This window comes from Mastomys coucha, unplaced genomic scaffold, assembly GCF_008632895.1.
Source record: "Mastomys coucha isolate ucsf_1 unplaced genomic scaffold, UCSF_Mcou_1 pScaffold18, whole genome shotgun sequence".
Lineage (NCBI taxonomy): Eukaryota > Metazoa > Chordata > Mammalia > Rodentia > Muridae > Mastomys > Mastomys coucha.
The window spans coordinates 25,446,526-25,462,214 of record NW_022196900.1 but is presented as its reverse complement, the minus strand read 5'-3'; positions in this window follow the sequence as shown (position 1 = coordinate 25,462,214).

The following is a 15,689-nucleotide window of genomic DNA, read 5'->3' as shown; positions in this document are numbered from 1 at the left end:
GGAGGGGAAACTGGGAAAGGAGAAATTTACATGTAAATAAAGAAAATATCTAAAATAAAAAAAAAGAATTAAATTAAATTGGAATATAATTAAATTGGAATTAATAATTTTGCTATAAGGATTTAAGAATTTGGAAGATAATACACTACAATAGATTATCAGCAAAGATGGACTGAGAAATTTCTTGTGTCTCTAAACCTACATGATACTCCTTCTATCAAAAGTGAGGTCTAATTCCCCTAGATTTGTACCTTAAAGTAGCAGGAAAGGAGATATTTCTTACTTGTAAGTTACCCTTGGCTAATTAAATGTAGAAGAAAGCATTCTATCCTAAATTAGGTATATTTCTTAAGAGGTTTGTTCTTTAGAACACAGATACTATGTAACTAAGTTTGAACTAGATTACTGAGGGATGGTGATGATAAAGAGGATGATGATGATGATTATGGTAGGATTATGGGTAAGAAATGTGACTTCCCCATAAGACGCCTAGAAGACTTATAACGTTGTGGCCTCTCATACTGGCACAAACACATTTGATTATCCTGGCTTGAACAGAGCTTCACCTGAACGAAGCTCCCTTATATAGACTGTAATGTGAACCATACAGAGGATAAGAACTACCAGGTGAAAACCAAATCATAAATTAGAAAATCATGTTGTTTGATAACCCACAGTAAATGACAAAGGACATAAATTAACACTAGTTAAATGAAATAACAGATTAGTTGTAATATATATATGTGTGTATATATATGTATACATATATATATATACATACATACATATATATATTACATACATATATATGTATGTATGTATATAGGATGTCTTCAGTGTTTGTACCTGATGACAAACAGAAGCCAGAGGATAGTGAGGAATCTTATTGGAGAGAGTGAAAGTGTGTCAGATAAGTGTAAAATTTCCTATTGGAGGCTACTGAGAGGTGACATGTATGCTAACTAGAAACATGGCTATTCATGGTAAAGTGGACATTTTAAGAAAAAATGACAATAAGTTTGGGGCTCTCATCAAGAGTGTGTTCAGGGAGAATATTGATTTCACTGATTGGTTCACTTATCTACTTATTAAGAAAATAGAGACCTAATTGCAGAAAGACCTATTTTATTGTCAAGCAGAATGTAGAGAAACGACTTCCAACCTAAGACAGCTAATGCTTGGAAATGAAAGTGCTTTTTAAGCTCTGCTACTCCAAAGAGGATGTGAATAGAGAAGTGAGAGATAGCTCTTAAATAAAACCACACCCTAAGTATTACTAGCAAATTGTGAGGCTACATCAAAGAATCTGTAAAGGTGGGATCTGAGACCCACATCAGATATGTCTGTATTGTTGACTTTAAGATTTCCTCAGGTTTTCGATAAACCTTCTGAGCATCTTAAAAACACTGTCCCTCAGTGCCATGATTCAAAGTCCCAAAAATCATGAATAAGCCTGACTTGAAAGGACATACACTTGTGAAATTAGTTCATAGAATTTGTTATATTGTATTATGTAAACAGCATGCAAGGTTTTGTTATGGTTTTGTATGTTTTTGATATAATTAGCCAAATATATTAAAAATTCTTGATTGGTATAAAATGTGTTTCTAATTGTGACTACAAATAACAGTATTATACTCAGTAATATAAAGCTATTTTTAAATATTTTCATTATAAAAAATGATGATTGTTCATGTCTCATCCATGAACAGTATATTTCTCTAATAAAGTAGATCCTTAATGACTTTCAGCAATGTACTGTATCTTTTAGTACAATTTCTAGGTGTATTTTGAGTGTATAGTTAAATATTTTATAATGTTAATGGAGTTTTAAATATCACTTTTGAATAATAATCTCACTTGTTTCTTGTTAAAGTGCATAAAATCTTATATTTCAAAAATTATTTTTGAAAGGACATTCACATAGTATTAAATTATCATCTTAAAAGTTACAATTCAGGGACAAATGGCTTAGCAGGAAAAGGTACTTGTTATCAATCTAGACCAATTGAAGTTGCTTTTAGGTCATAAAGCTTAAAGAATGAAAGAAGAAACACAGTGTGGTACAAATATGTGAGTGAGCCCATGAACACCCCAACACACAAGCACACTGAATGAATGTAAAAAGAAATTTTAAATAAAAAGTTACAACCCAGTTGCATTTAGTAAGTTCATAATGCCTTACTGCCTTCACATTGACTACTGTTCTAAAATATTTCCATTAATCCAAAGAATGATATCTCACTCAATATCTTGGTTGTCAGCTTGGCCCACATGGGAAGCAGAATTCACAGCTGAAGAATTGCTTTTATGATACTGGCCAAAGGGCAAGTCTATGGGGGCATTTCTTGATTGCTAATTGATGTAGGCAGACCCATCTCACTTGTGCAGAGGCATCCCTCAACAAGATAGCCCTGGCTGTTTAAGAAAAGTTAGTGAACAAGCAAGAGGAAGCAGGCCATTGAGTAGTATTCCTCTGAGGTCTCTGCTTAAAGTTCCTGTCCTGTGTGAGTTCCATCTCTGATGTCCCTCGCTGATGAATTATAACCTGTAAGGTAAAGTAAACTCCTCTTCCCTTCCACCATTTGATTTTTGTGTTTTATCATGGCAACAAAAGTCAAGAGAGAATAACCATCATTTATGTTCTCAATCTCTTCTGCCAATCACCAATCTGTGTGTAAAGATGATAGAAGATAGATGGCAGATAGATTGATAGATGATAGATTGATAGATACATAGATGATAGATAGATAAATAGATATATTAGAAAAACATATTTCTTGATTTTCATGTTAAAACATTAAACATGAGTCAAGGCCTAAATTAAATCAGGGTTCTGTGATTTGGGTGACTTTTGTCTATTTTCACAAACTATATTTTGTTTCTCTTCACATCTATATTTTCACAAACTATCTCATAATTTAGTGGAAAAGGTACTTGAATATAAAGAAAACATTAGAACAAGAGAAAATTACTAAAAACAATTTTTAATCCAACATATCTGATAACTGTGTCAGTAGTTGGAAATAACTACTGAGTTCACTTAATATTGCTTGTATGTCTGTGGGTGCAGCACCATGTACTGGGAGCATGTGTAGTCTCTCAAGATCTGTTTGATAGTTAATCTTGGTTGACTACACCTGGGAATCAACCAAAACCTAACACACTAGTCACATGTGGGGGAGATTGTTACATTATTAGATAATTTGAGGTGGTAAGGTCCACTCTAAGGGCATTCTTCTGATGGCAGTGCATGGAAGAGGAAGCTTCTACTTTTGGTCTGCTCACCCTCACTCAGGCTGTTAAGTTCATCTTTCCTACTGCTGAGGCATTCCTTCACTGGTATTATAACCCACATCTCCAGGATTCAAAAGTTACTGAAGAGTTACTAAGGCATCTAGCCCCATGGACTAAACAACTATCAGCTTTGTGGTGTTTCCATTGGAAGGTAATCATTGGTGGACTTGCTGGATCATCGCCTGCAAGCCATTCTAATGAATCCCCCTTTAATATATACATATTAATTCTATCAGTTCAATCTCTCTATAGTACACTGACTAATACAAGCCACATCCTTTAGTAAAACTGATTCTCCAACCTCAAGCAGCCATTGATTGGCAATAGCACCTCAGATAGGGGCTTGGCTTCATAAGTCCTGCATCACTTAGCCTGCAATTTTAACTGACTTGATCTTACAAAAATCTTATCTATGCAGTCCCAGTTGCTATGAGTTCATGTAGGCAACAGTCCTACTACCTCTAGCAAAAACTGGTTCATTATAGATATTCACCACTGTGGCTCTTTCAGTCTTTCTTATTCCAATTTCATGGTGATCTCTTAGTCTTAGAGGAAAAGGTATGATATTGATGCCTTATTTAGAACTAAACACTCCATAGCCTTACATTGTCTGTATGTTTTCCAGTTGTGGGTCTATGCATTAATCACAATGAGCTTCTCTGCAATGGTTGATAGATGTACCAATTGATGGATATAAGGAGAAAAATTTAGTTTACAATTTTATATTGTGGTCACCTATTTAGATAATAGTATTAGGCCCCCCCAATAAGGCTAATGACCTAGAAAAACCACATATATTTTGCTCAGTTAATGATCTCTGTAAAGCCACATAAAGGTTTTCTCTAATTGGAAATGAATCAAGCTACAATACAATTTAGAATTTATTAAGCTATTTCATTTTCACAATTAAATGCCACTCCTTGTATTGCTAATTCAAGAAATATTTTACTTAGGCCAGACTCTGAGAGAATGAGAACATTATCATTCTCTTCAGGAAGATACACACAAACACACATACTGCACAAAGATTATTTTTAGAAAGCCTTTGAAAAATGACTTTGATATGTCTTCTATTTAATTATTTTGGTAGACCATATATTTGACAAAAGATTTTTCAAATGAAGACAGATTTAGAGAAAGAAAGAAAAATTCTAAGGTGCATTATCTCTGGCATCTCTCTTGCAAGGAACTTAAAGATAGAACAATATGAAAGTTTCTGGGAAAGCAAATACATAAATTATTCAAGAGTTTTACAGATTTATATACTTGACATCTACCTTTACATCTAACTGATTGTATGACAAATGTTTATCAAGTAGAATTCAAACAAATGTATTGTACATCTAAAACAACCTAAATTCTTAACTCTGGGATTTATGAACTGGTTGATTTGAGGTAAGTCATTTATTTTCTCTGATCCTTACATCATTTTCTGAGAATTAAAAACAAGTAAAGTGTCTTTATATTGCTATAATAAAACTAAAAGAAGATAATGATTTCAGGTTCATGTTCAAGGATCGACACATGTATTTGAATGTATTTGAATTTGTCTCACATGAGATGCAAGTTTGTATGCACAAGGGTAAAATGTTTCATTATCCTTATCCTCTGTATATACCTGGAGTTGAAGTTCAGAATACCCAAGATGCAATTCACAGACCACATGAAGCTCAAGAGGAAGGAAGACCACAGTGTAGATGCTTTGGCCCTTCCTAGAAGGGGGATAAAAATACCCATGGTAGGAAATACAAAGACAAAGTTTGGGACAGAAACTGAAGGAAAGGCCATCCATTGACTGTTCCACATAGGGATCCATCCCATATACAGTTACCCAACCCGGACACTATTGTGGATGCCAACAAGTGCTTAATGACAGGAACCTGATATAGCTGACTCCTGGGAGGCTCTGCCAGTGCCTGACAAATACAGAAGTGGATGCTGCCAGCCATCCATTGGACTGAGCACAAAGTCACCAATGGAAGAGCCCAAGGATCTGAAAGGGTTTGCAGCCCCATAGGAGGAACAACAATATGAGCCAACCAGTACTGCCAGAGCTCTCAGGGACTAAACTACCAACCAAAGAGTACACATGGAGGGACTCTTGACTCCAGCCACATATGTAGCAGAGGATGGCCTTGCGGGATATCAATGAGAGAAGAGGCACTTGATCTCATGAAGGCTTGTTGCTCCAGTGTAGAGGAATGCCAGGACAGGGAAATGGGAACAGGTGGGTTAGTGAACAGGAAGAGGGGAGATAGGATAGGGGGATTTTCAGAGGGGATAAAATTTGCAATGTAAATAAAGAAAACATCTAATAAATAGATAAACAAAAATAATGTCGCAAAGAATAAAAGAAAGAAAACTTAAGGTCACTAGCTAACTAGTAGTGGCTTCAAGCTGACTTTCTAATTTAGGTTTCAGTCAGTATTTAGCCTAAGTTCACACTTCGATCATGAGACAAATTCAGGGTGTGATTAATGCACAAAACTTTTATTCTCTTTACCTGTGTAAAGCCAGCTGATGGTGTGCTACCACTGCTATTATACTGTGAAAGGCACATGAAACACAATGCTTCAATGTATAATTAGGATTAAAACTGAGAACTTAAGCAGGATCAGAAATTTGATAAACGTTATATTGAATGTGCCTTGACAGACCCATTATCGGTCATAATAGGTATCACTATTGAGAAAAATGTAAATATATAGTCTTGTAAAAGTTTCTCAGAAGTATGTCAATAGGACATTCTGGAAGACAGAGTCTTTACCTTTTGCTTTAAATATAGTGTATTCTTCTAAATAAGGTTTCTACTCAGTATATAACTTCATTCAAGGAGTACTAACTGTATAATGGCATAAAAGGTGATTCAGAATCTTTGTTTAGGCTTCAAGGAAGAGAATCATCAGTATGGACAACTCTACATTTTAGAAGTTTTCAAAAACATCAAGAAATAAACAAACAAAAAAAATTGTAGCCATAATATCCTAAGTCCAAGATTAGTATAATTTATTTATTTGGGGATTCAGGTAAGATATGGGGAAAGGCAAGAGAGATGGGTAGATGACCATGAAAATGAATGGAAATCTTCATGTGGCAGGAGTGATGAGATGGGGGACATCTCTAGGACAGGACAGAGACCTGTGACAAGGGAGGTGCAAGGATCAATGGGGGTGATCTTAACTGTGACTCACAATACTGAGGATATGGAACCTGAAGGACCCACCTCCTGTATCCAAACAGGAACCCCAATGGAGTAATAGAGACACCAACCCACCCCCAAAACTTGAAACTCAAAATGTATCCTATCTATAAGTAATGCAGGCACTGGGGAGGGAACAGAGACTTAGTGAATGACCAACCAGTAACCATCCCACTTGCCACCCATCACATGGCCAAACACAAATCCCTAACACGACTAATGATACTCTGTTATGCTTGCAGACAGGAACATGTTGTCCTGTGAGAGACTCCATTCAGTAGCTGACTCAGACAGATACAGACACCCACAGTGAAATAGTGAATGGAGCTTGAATACTCTTATGGAAGAATAGGAGGAAGGATTGCGGGAAATGAAGGGAATAGGAACCCCACAGAAAGACCAACAAAGTCAATTAAACCTGGTCCTTTGGGGTTCTCAGAGTCTGAAACACCAACCAAAAAACATACAGGGCCTGGACCTAGGCCTCCCTACTCACATGTAGCATATGTGTATCTTGGTCTTCATGTTGGTTTTGAACAACTGGAGCAAGGGCTATCCCAAAAGCAGTTGCCTTTCTGTGGGATATTTTCTTCTAACTGGGCTGCCTTGTCTGACCTCAGTGGAAGAGGAATCACCTAACCTCCCAGAGACTTAAAGATGCAGGGTTGCGGAGGAATACACAGGGGCATCCCCAACTACTCAAAGAAGAAGGGGAGGGCAGAAGGGGAAAAGATTGCAGAAGAGTGTTACTAGAAGGGGGCAGTGAGTGGGATGTAAATTAAATAAGTAAAAAAAATATTAAATAAAAAAATTGTTGTAAAGAGGAAAAAAAAATGCCCAGCTCACAGTGCCTTAGACCTGTAATCTTAACACTCAGGAGGCTAAATAAGGGACATTTTGGCAAGCTTAAAGGCTACCCTAGTGTACATAGTGTTTCAGGACAGCCAGGATAAGACAAAAACAAAACAAAAAGCTGAAAAACAAATAAACAACAAACCATGCCATTGACAATATTAGGTATACAAAAATCACAGAATCAGCTCATTCTAGTACAAAAATATTCACAGAAATAAGCTAGGGATGGTGATGGACACCAGGCCACACCTGACCCACTTTTAGTAAACCAGCATATTGGAGGGTGCGTTGAACAGTATGACTTATGAATCGAGTCCTAAAGAAGAAGCTGTGTATGACAACTGGAGAAGAGAGAAGGGATAGTTATTCCAGATAGGGATTGTTTGAACAAAGACTAGGAACAAGAAAACATGTCAGCAGTTTTTGTCCTGGTACTAAGAATAAAAAGCAAGGTGCAGAAGGGAGGCTTCAAGCTTAGGAAATATAGGCTTTTTTTTTCTTTTCCACTAAGGTGATCCCTTAAATTTTAGGAGACATGAAAATAATTAAAATGAAAAGCAGCCTGATTTGAGATTGGTTGTCAATAATCACTGATGGTTTAAATATCCATCAAGAGGCACAGATTAGAAAATTGGGCTTGGAAACAGCATGCTGGGCATTGGGGTTTGGCTCCAAGATTAAATGATGCCCTGAATCCAAAAGAAAGGTTTTGCTTTCTGGATATGTCTCTTCAAATGAAACTGGTGAAGCTAGACAAAGGGATTTCAGCGAGCACTCACAGAAATAACAGTTTATCTAACCCATCTGACAACTGACTTCTTTATCTGTTCCTAGTTCTTTTTTCATTTGAATAATAGAACTCTGAGTTTCCTGCTCTATGCATAGACAGTGCATGACCCAAAGTGATTACAAAACATTTTAGAGAATTTGAAAACACTCTCCCAGAGATAGCAAGCCATCTGTTTATTTTGTAAATAGTGAACTCACAGAACATAAAGAGAGTATGGGATTAATATGTTAAAGGGACTGGATACACAGTGTGTCTTGTTTTATTATTTAGTGGACTGGCTTTAAAAACTATAGGGAATATTGCAGAAAACCTAGTCCATATCTTTGGGTTCTGCCCAGTAACTTAAGTGGTTATTGGAAGTAGCTGTACTATCAAATGCAACAACAACAACAAAAACAAAACGTCCTTTTATGTCCAATTAGAGCAAATCTGCTCTCCTTTACTCCTTTAATGACTACTTATTTTCTTTCTCCTTCGCATTCTTGATTTCATTGTCTCTGCAGAACAGCCCCACTTCTGCTTCTGTGGCATTCTGACAGGACAGGTTAGCAGGACAACTCATCACTTCATCTCTATAACCACAGGGGCACGCCATTACCTTGAACTTGCCTGTAACTGATGCAGACATGGAAACCAAAGAGGGAACCGAGCTCTCCTCCCTCTTTGTTTCTAGTCATCTTGCCACCACATGTTGAGGATCACTTTGAGAATGGAGCCAAGTTCACATAGGTACATGGGAAACGGAGATGTGGATCTCTGATGACAGCTTTGATCCCCGACCAGCCAGGTCTGACATTGTTCTTTGCCTTAGATTTTCTAGTTATTCGAGACAATATATTTCCTGTTTTACTTCTAAGCTTGTTTGAATTCCATTTCTGTCACTCGTAATGTAAAGAGTTTCGGGAACTATTTATATATGGGAATTTCATGTATGACTTTATTTAAGGAAAGGTTCTTTCCCACTGCTTTTGTCTGCCAAAATATAAATTTGGTAACTACTGATCTCATCCAATGTAATCATTTGCAGAGGAGGTAACTAAAGCAAATGACAGGATCATTTCCTGAAGTTATACAGTGAACACATGCAGAGCTGGTACCAGAAGGCAAGACTAATGCTATGTGTATCACCTTGTCTCGTGCTGTCATGTCTGTACATGTGTGTAATGCCACCAACAATCCCTAGGCAATGTCACTGGGACCTACCAAATATAAAGAAATATTATTTACATACTTACTAAGAGAGGAATATTTAAAGAAGAATGCTTATCTATTCTTAAAAGGGCTAGCAAAGACTCATCACTGTAGCCGCACACAAAGATATTGAGCAACAGCAGAGAAAATTTTACTCAGTCCAACAGAGGGTCTGAAAATTAACTTGTAGGATTCTTTGAAGCTCATAGTCCCCACAGGGCAGGTATTGTCTGGACCTTTAGTGGTATATTATAATGGAGCAGGAGCATTACCTCCTGTTTATGCTGGTTGCTTAGCTTATCTTTTCAAGTTCAAAAAGTGTTTACATTAACTAGTTTTAGACTTTAGAGACAAAGGGGCCTTTATGAATGACCTAACTTATTACTACTATTTTATAAATGAAGATACAGACTAAAAGTGGATGGGAAAATGTCTTACAACCACCAGTGTCTGGTTACAAGAAGAGAGAAAATGTGAAAATGTGAATCCAAGTGTTCTCTCTCTCTCTCTCTCTCTCTCTCTCTCTCTCTCTCTCTCCCTCTGCCCCTCCCGCTCCCACCTTACCTCCCTACCCCCCGCCTAGTACCTAATTCACACAGAAGAGTGCTTAAAGAATGGAGTAGTCAAATGAGGTGGGTGGGTACTTGAAAGTATTCCCAGAAAGGGTTAATGAACCCAGAAAGATCTTTGCCAGCTGTGATACAGGTACTACTTTTACCTGGCCAGCTTTACTTCTTGCTGGTGAAGCGACCCACTCTATAGATGCTTCTGCTGCTACCATCTGTCACTGCCACCAGAACATAACTTCTTTGGTTTTGCAGGAGTCCTATAGCCTATTATCAACATATTGAGACTTCTAAGGAGCTCAGCTATGTAGACGGAGTAGCCTCTACATTCTCAGCCTTGCTAGGGAACAGATTGCCACTGAAAGCCATATTGTATAATCAAAATGTCCATTACACTATACATGGATCATGAATTCTATTGGTCATGTTCATATACAGAACCCTAACAAATGCACTATATATATCCTCAAGAGTAGATTCTTTAGGACAGGGCTTCTTTCTTGTGACACTCTAAACATTTGTGGGAGAAATTCTTACTTGTTTTGTGGCAGGACATTCACAGTAGGAAATGTGGCTTCTGCCCAGCATGCAAGCACTCCTCAATTGTGAAAACTAAAAACTAAGCATGTCTCTAGAATGTTCCATTTGTCTCCTGTATGAAATAAGGACTAGAATTAGTTATTATATATAGCTAGTGGTCTGTGTGTCTAGAAATGACTACAGGTAGCCAATATAATTCTTGGTACCTTAAGTGGGTACCTTTGTATAACTCAGAAAGACTCAACAGTGGAAGAATTCACATTGCAGAGTAACATACTTATAGTTTTATTGCCGATGCTCTTCCATCTGTTGTCAGACAACTAAGTCTAAATGAATATAGATAAGAGATGGTTTAAAAGGAAGGACATTAAATAGGTGAGTGGTTTTTGTTTGTTTGTTTGTTTGTTGATGTTTTATTCTCAGAAATGAAAGCCAAAAACTAAAATTTAGTTATTTAATCTTTTTGTTGGTATTTATTCAATAGTGACATATTTCTGTTTGGTTCTCTGGGTTATAAATAACCTAATTGAAATACAGTTCTACTTACAAAGTGAAGAAAATGTGGACAGGATATTGAAAGGGCACGCCTTTTAAAATAATAGTATATAGAACCTATGCTTTTTTTCAGTTCCCCACTTCTCACAGGAGCCTACAGTCAACTTTAAATATCTCTTTTCTCTTCACTGTACAGCCTTATCTCCACCAGCTGACTATCATTTGCTATTCAATTACTATTTCCTCATGATTTGAATATGGAGATGACCCATAAAGGAAACACTAACATCTTGCTCTAATGAACGTTCTTGGAATTCTCATACTAAACGAAAATCCCCTCCTTTCCATGTTTTAATTTTTGAAAAATTAAAACTAGGTCATTATTTTTCATGAGCAGCCATGTGGGAAAGTGATACACGGAAAGTGGCTAAGCTTGCTTTATGTGTTAATGTGTCCTTGGTTACCAATGACAGAAAAGTCTGGCTCAAATGGCTTACATAATAAGCAAAGTTTATCATATATTGATGTCTATTCATTTTACTTAGATTTAGGTTTCTTGTGGGTCATTTAATTTTACATTTCATTGATGAGCCAAGGACTTGTATTCTTTACATAATCCTCTTGGCTGTCTCCACTATGTAAGTTTGCTTCTAAGCCTGGCTCCCCACAGCCTGTCTAAACATCTCACCCCAACACATTAACACTATATTTGAGGGAGTATTTGTCTAACTAATAAAAGTGAGAAATGGCACTGGATTCCATTTAATGGAGTTCTGTATAGATTTCAGAATTTTCTTTCAATAAGAAGTGCTATATTAAAAAAGTAGCATGAAGAAACTTTTCCACAAGTTTTCTAGGGGACTTGCACATTTCCTTGGCCATAAATATGAAATGGGATATATATAATCCAAACACTAGCAAAAGGAATAAGGTTACTCTGATTATCTTAGACTAATTAGGTTTTACTTCTATGTAAGATGGAGTAAGTTCTACAATTGCTACTTTTTTCAAATATTCAATTAATTTTATCAAGAATGAGATGGGAATGGATCTTGGTCAATGGTTCCTATTTCAGCTTGTTTGATAATGGTTCCTATTTCTGTGGTTGGGTAAGGTAAAATTATGCTTTAAAACCCTTTGACTATGTAGCTATTGTTATATCTGCTACTAATCTGACACCCACTCACTATAGAAAAATATTTATGGCTAACCATTCAATTGATGGTTATAGCAGCTTTTTATTGGCGCAAAGATTCCTACAGGAGGAGTTTGCAGATGTTGCTAGCATCTTGATTGCATGCCTAATAAAATATTTCCTCTCCTGGCCATCTTATGTATGCCCACTGTACTGGCTGGTTTTGTGTGTCAACTTGACATAGGCTGGAGTTATCACAGAGAAAGGAGCTTCAGTTGAGGAAATGCCTCCATGAGATCCAGCTATGAGGCATTTTCTCAAGTAGTGATCAAAGGGGAAGGGCCCATTGTGAGAGGTGCTATCCCTAGGCTGGTAGTCTTGGGTTCTATAAGAAAGCAAGCTGAGCAAGGCAGAGGAAGCAAGCCAGTAAGTGACATCCCTCCATGGCCTCTGCATCAGCTCCTGCTCCCTGACCTGCTTGAGTTCCAGTCCTGACTTCCTTTGGTGATCAACAGCAATGTGGGAAATGTAAGCTGAATAAACCCTCCTCCTGCCCCAATTTGTTTCTTGGTCATGATGTTTTGTGCAGGAATAGAAACCCTGACTAAGACAGCCACCTCTTCTTTATTTGTTTAGTAATCTTAGTCCTGTATTTAATGCCTACCACATAGTTCAAGCTATTTGGATGCAAACATGAGTAAAATAAAACTCAGAAATCAAGAAATCCATTCTAGTGATACCACATGTTAGAAGTTGTATTCATGTCTGAAAACTAAAATCTAGTAATCTAGTCAAGATAACATGTTAGGAAAAAAAATTCATACAGTGATTTTGCTTTCTATTTTTTAACTGGTTTATAAAAGGTTTATTTTTGTTTCTAGGTCAAGGAGGAGTTGGGGAAGGGGGAGAAGATGGTTGAATTAAATTGTATGAAAATAATTTTCATAAAATAAAGACTTTTTAAAAGTCTTTGCATAAAATTTTAATCATTAGTTAAGCTAAAAGTAGCAATAGAGTATGTTAATGGATTTTCGTAAATTGAACCCTCCCTGTATCCCTGGGGTAAAGCCTATTGATTATGGTAAGTGAAGGTTTTGGTGGCCTTGGATTCAGTGTGCAAGAATTTTATTGAGTATTTGTGCATTAATGTTCATAAGAGAAATTGGTCTGAGATTCTCTTTCTTTGTTGAGTCTTTGGTTTGCATTAGGTACCAGGGTGATTGTGGACTCATAGAATAAATTTGCCAGTGTTCCTTCTATTTCGATTTTGTGGAATCGTTTACAGAGTATTGGTATTAGCTCTCCTTGGAAAGTCTGTTAGAATTCTGCACTAAAGCCCCCATGACCCTGGACTGTGTTGGTGGTGGTTGTGGCAGTGGTTGTTTTGGTTGTTGTTTTTGTTGGGGGCTGGGGGAAAATTTTTAATGACTACATCTACTTCCTTAAGGGTTATAAGAATGTTTAGATACTTTAGCTGATCTTAATTTAACTTGGGTGAGTGATGTCTGTCTAGAAAACCATCCATTTTATTTAGGTTTCCAATTTTTTGGAGTACAGGCTTTTGAAGTAAGGTGTAAACTCCAGGATGTACTAGAGACCTGAAATGGAGGATGCTTTGAGGAGTCAATGTGAGTACTCTAGCTGAGACATAGAGATATGGAACCTAAAGAGGCCACCTCCTGTAACCAGGAAGGATCCCCAGTGCATAGAAATAATTACACCAACCCACCCTAAAATTTTTCCTGTCTAAAAGAAATGCAGAGACAAAGATGGAGCAGAGACTGAGGGAATGGCCACTCAATAACAAGGCCAACTTGAGACCCATCCCATGTGTAAGCACCAATCCGTGACACTAGGAATGATACTCTGTTAAGGTTGCAGAGGATAGAATAACTGTCCTCTGAGAGGCTCCATTCTGCAACTGACTGAAACAGACCCACAGAGTTAGGGGAAGATATGGAAGAGTTGGGAGAAGGATTGATAGCACTGAATAGGACAAGAACTCCACAAGAAGACCAACAGAGTCAACTAACCTAGACTCCCGGGAGCTCTCAGAGACTGAGCCACCAATCAAAGAGTATACATTTGCTGGACTAAGGGCCCAGCACATATGTAGCAGATATACAGCTCAGTCTCCATGTAGGTTCCCCAACAACTGCAGGGTGAATATCCCTAAAGCTCTTGCCTGTCTATAGAATCTGTTCCCCAACAGGGCTGCCTTGCCTGGCCTCAGTGGGAGAGGATGTACCTAACCCTGTAGAGATTGGATAAACCAGGGTGGGTGTTTACCCAGAGGAGGTCCCCAACCTCTCAGAAGAGAAAGGGAAGGATGATGGGAAAGGGACTATATGAGGGAGTGACTGGAAGGGAACAGCAATCTGGATATAAATTAAATAAATGAATAAATTTTTGGAAAAAAGGGTAGTAATAGATTTTGTTTATATTCTGGTATAGTCTGCTATTGTATACGTTTTAATTTCTATAGGAAAGACCATTTTTTATAAGAATCTTGGAATCCCATGGTATAGATAACCCCATCTTTGGTGACATGGTCTTAGAGAAAACATAATAGTTAACCTCATAGGTTCCAATTTTACAGGATTAAAAAATACCCAGAAACCTGGTAAAGTGTTATTTGGGTGGGCCTCTGAAGTCGTATTCAGGGAAAATGAGCTTTGAATCTGAGAACAATAGGTAGAAAAGTTCTACCCTCATTATTGGTAGCCCTAATGCAAGGGCCAGTGGTCTATTCAGAACAAATGCAGAGGCAAATTGGATCTCTGTTCTGAAAGCTGGATTATGCTTTTGCTTTGTATTTTGAACTCCAGAATCCTGAAATTTCTATCCCTATGATCTCTAGGACTAACCACATGAATTCTCAGGCTTTAATCTCAGGCCCTTTTCCCATATCTGTGTGCATTTTCTAGACTGTCTCTGTGGAGAACCACCAAAGATTAAAATTCATGTAACTTAGAAAATGTGCAAGTATATAATCTGCTTAAATGTATGTACATTTATGTAATATAATGAATAGGAAGCTCAGATGAAGGCATTTATTTTAATACCCACTCTTTGTTCTGCTCCATAAGCTGCACAAATCTTATGTTTATTTTTAATAGAAGTCATAGGTTATTAAGTATATTTAATTATAATACTCAAGGCCTGTCCCAGTTAGTGTCAATATTTTAAGCTAGATGATTGTAAAATAAGTGAAAATTAACTTCTCCAAAAATAACACCCCCCCCCATACACACACATATATTGAATCTAACCAAGATAGATCTAAGTCTCTTAGTTAAAATTATGGGAGTTTGCTATAGTAGATAAAAACAATCTGCAACTCCAGTGCCATCTCTGCATGGATAAATGGTGTTTTAAAGATACTAAGAGAAAGTTTGCTCTCTTAGAGAAGTTAAATATTGCTGCCTCCCATCCTGTTTACACTGTTAATTTGCTTTGCAAATCCTTTTAGCCAGATAAAGCAAAGGTAAACTCCAGAATAGGCCCTGTTCAAATTATCACCAATTCGAAATTAATGAGCTTTTTGCTCTATCTTGAGTCACAGGAAGACTAAACAAACGTGTGCTGGGATCATATGTTTTCTTTCCATCTGAAGAGCTG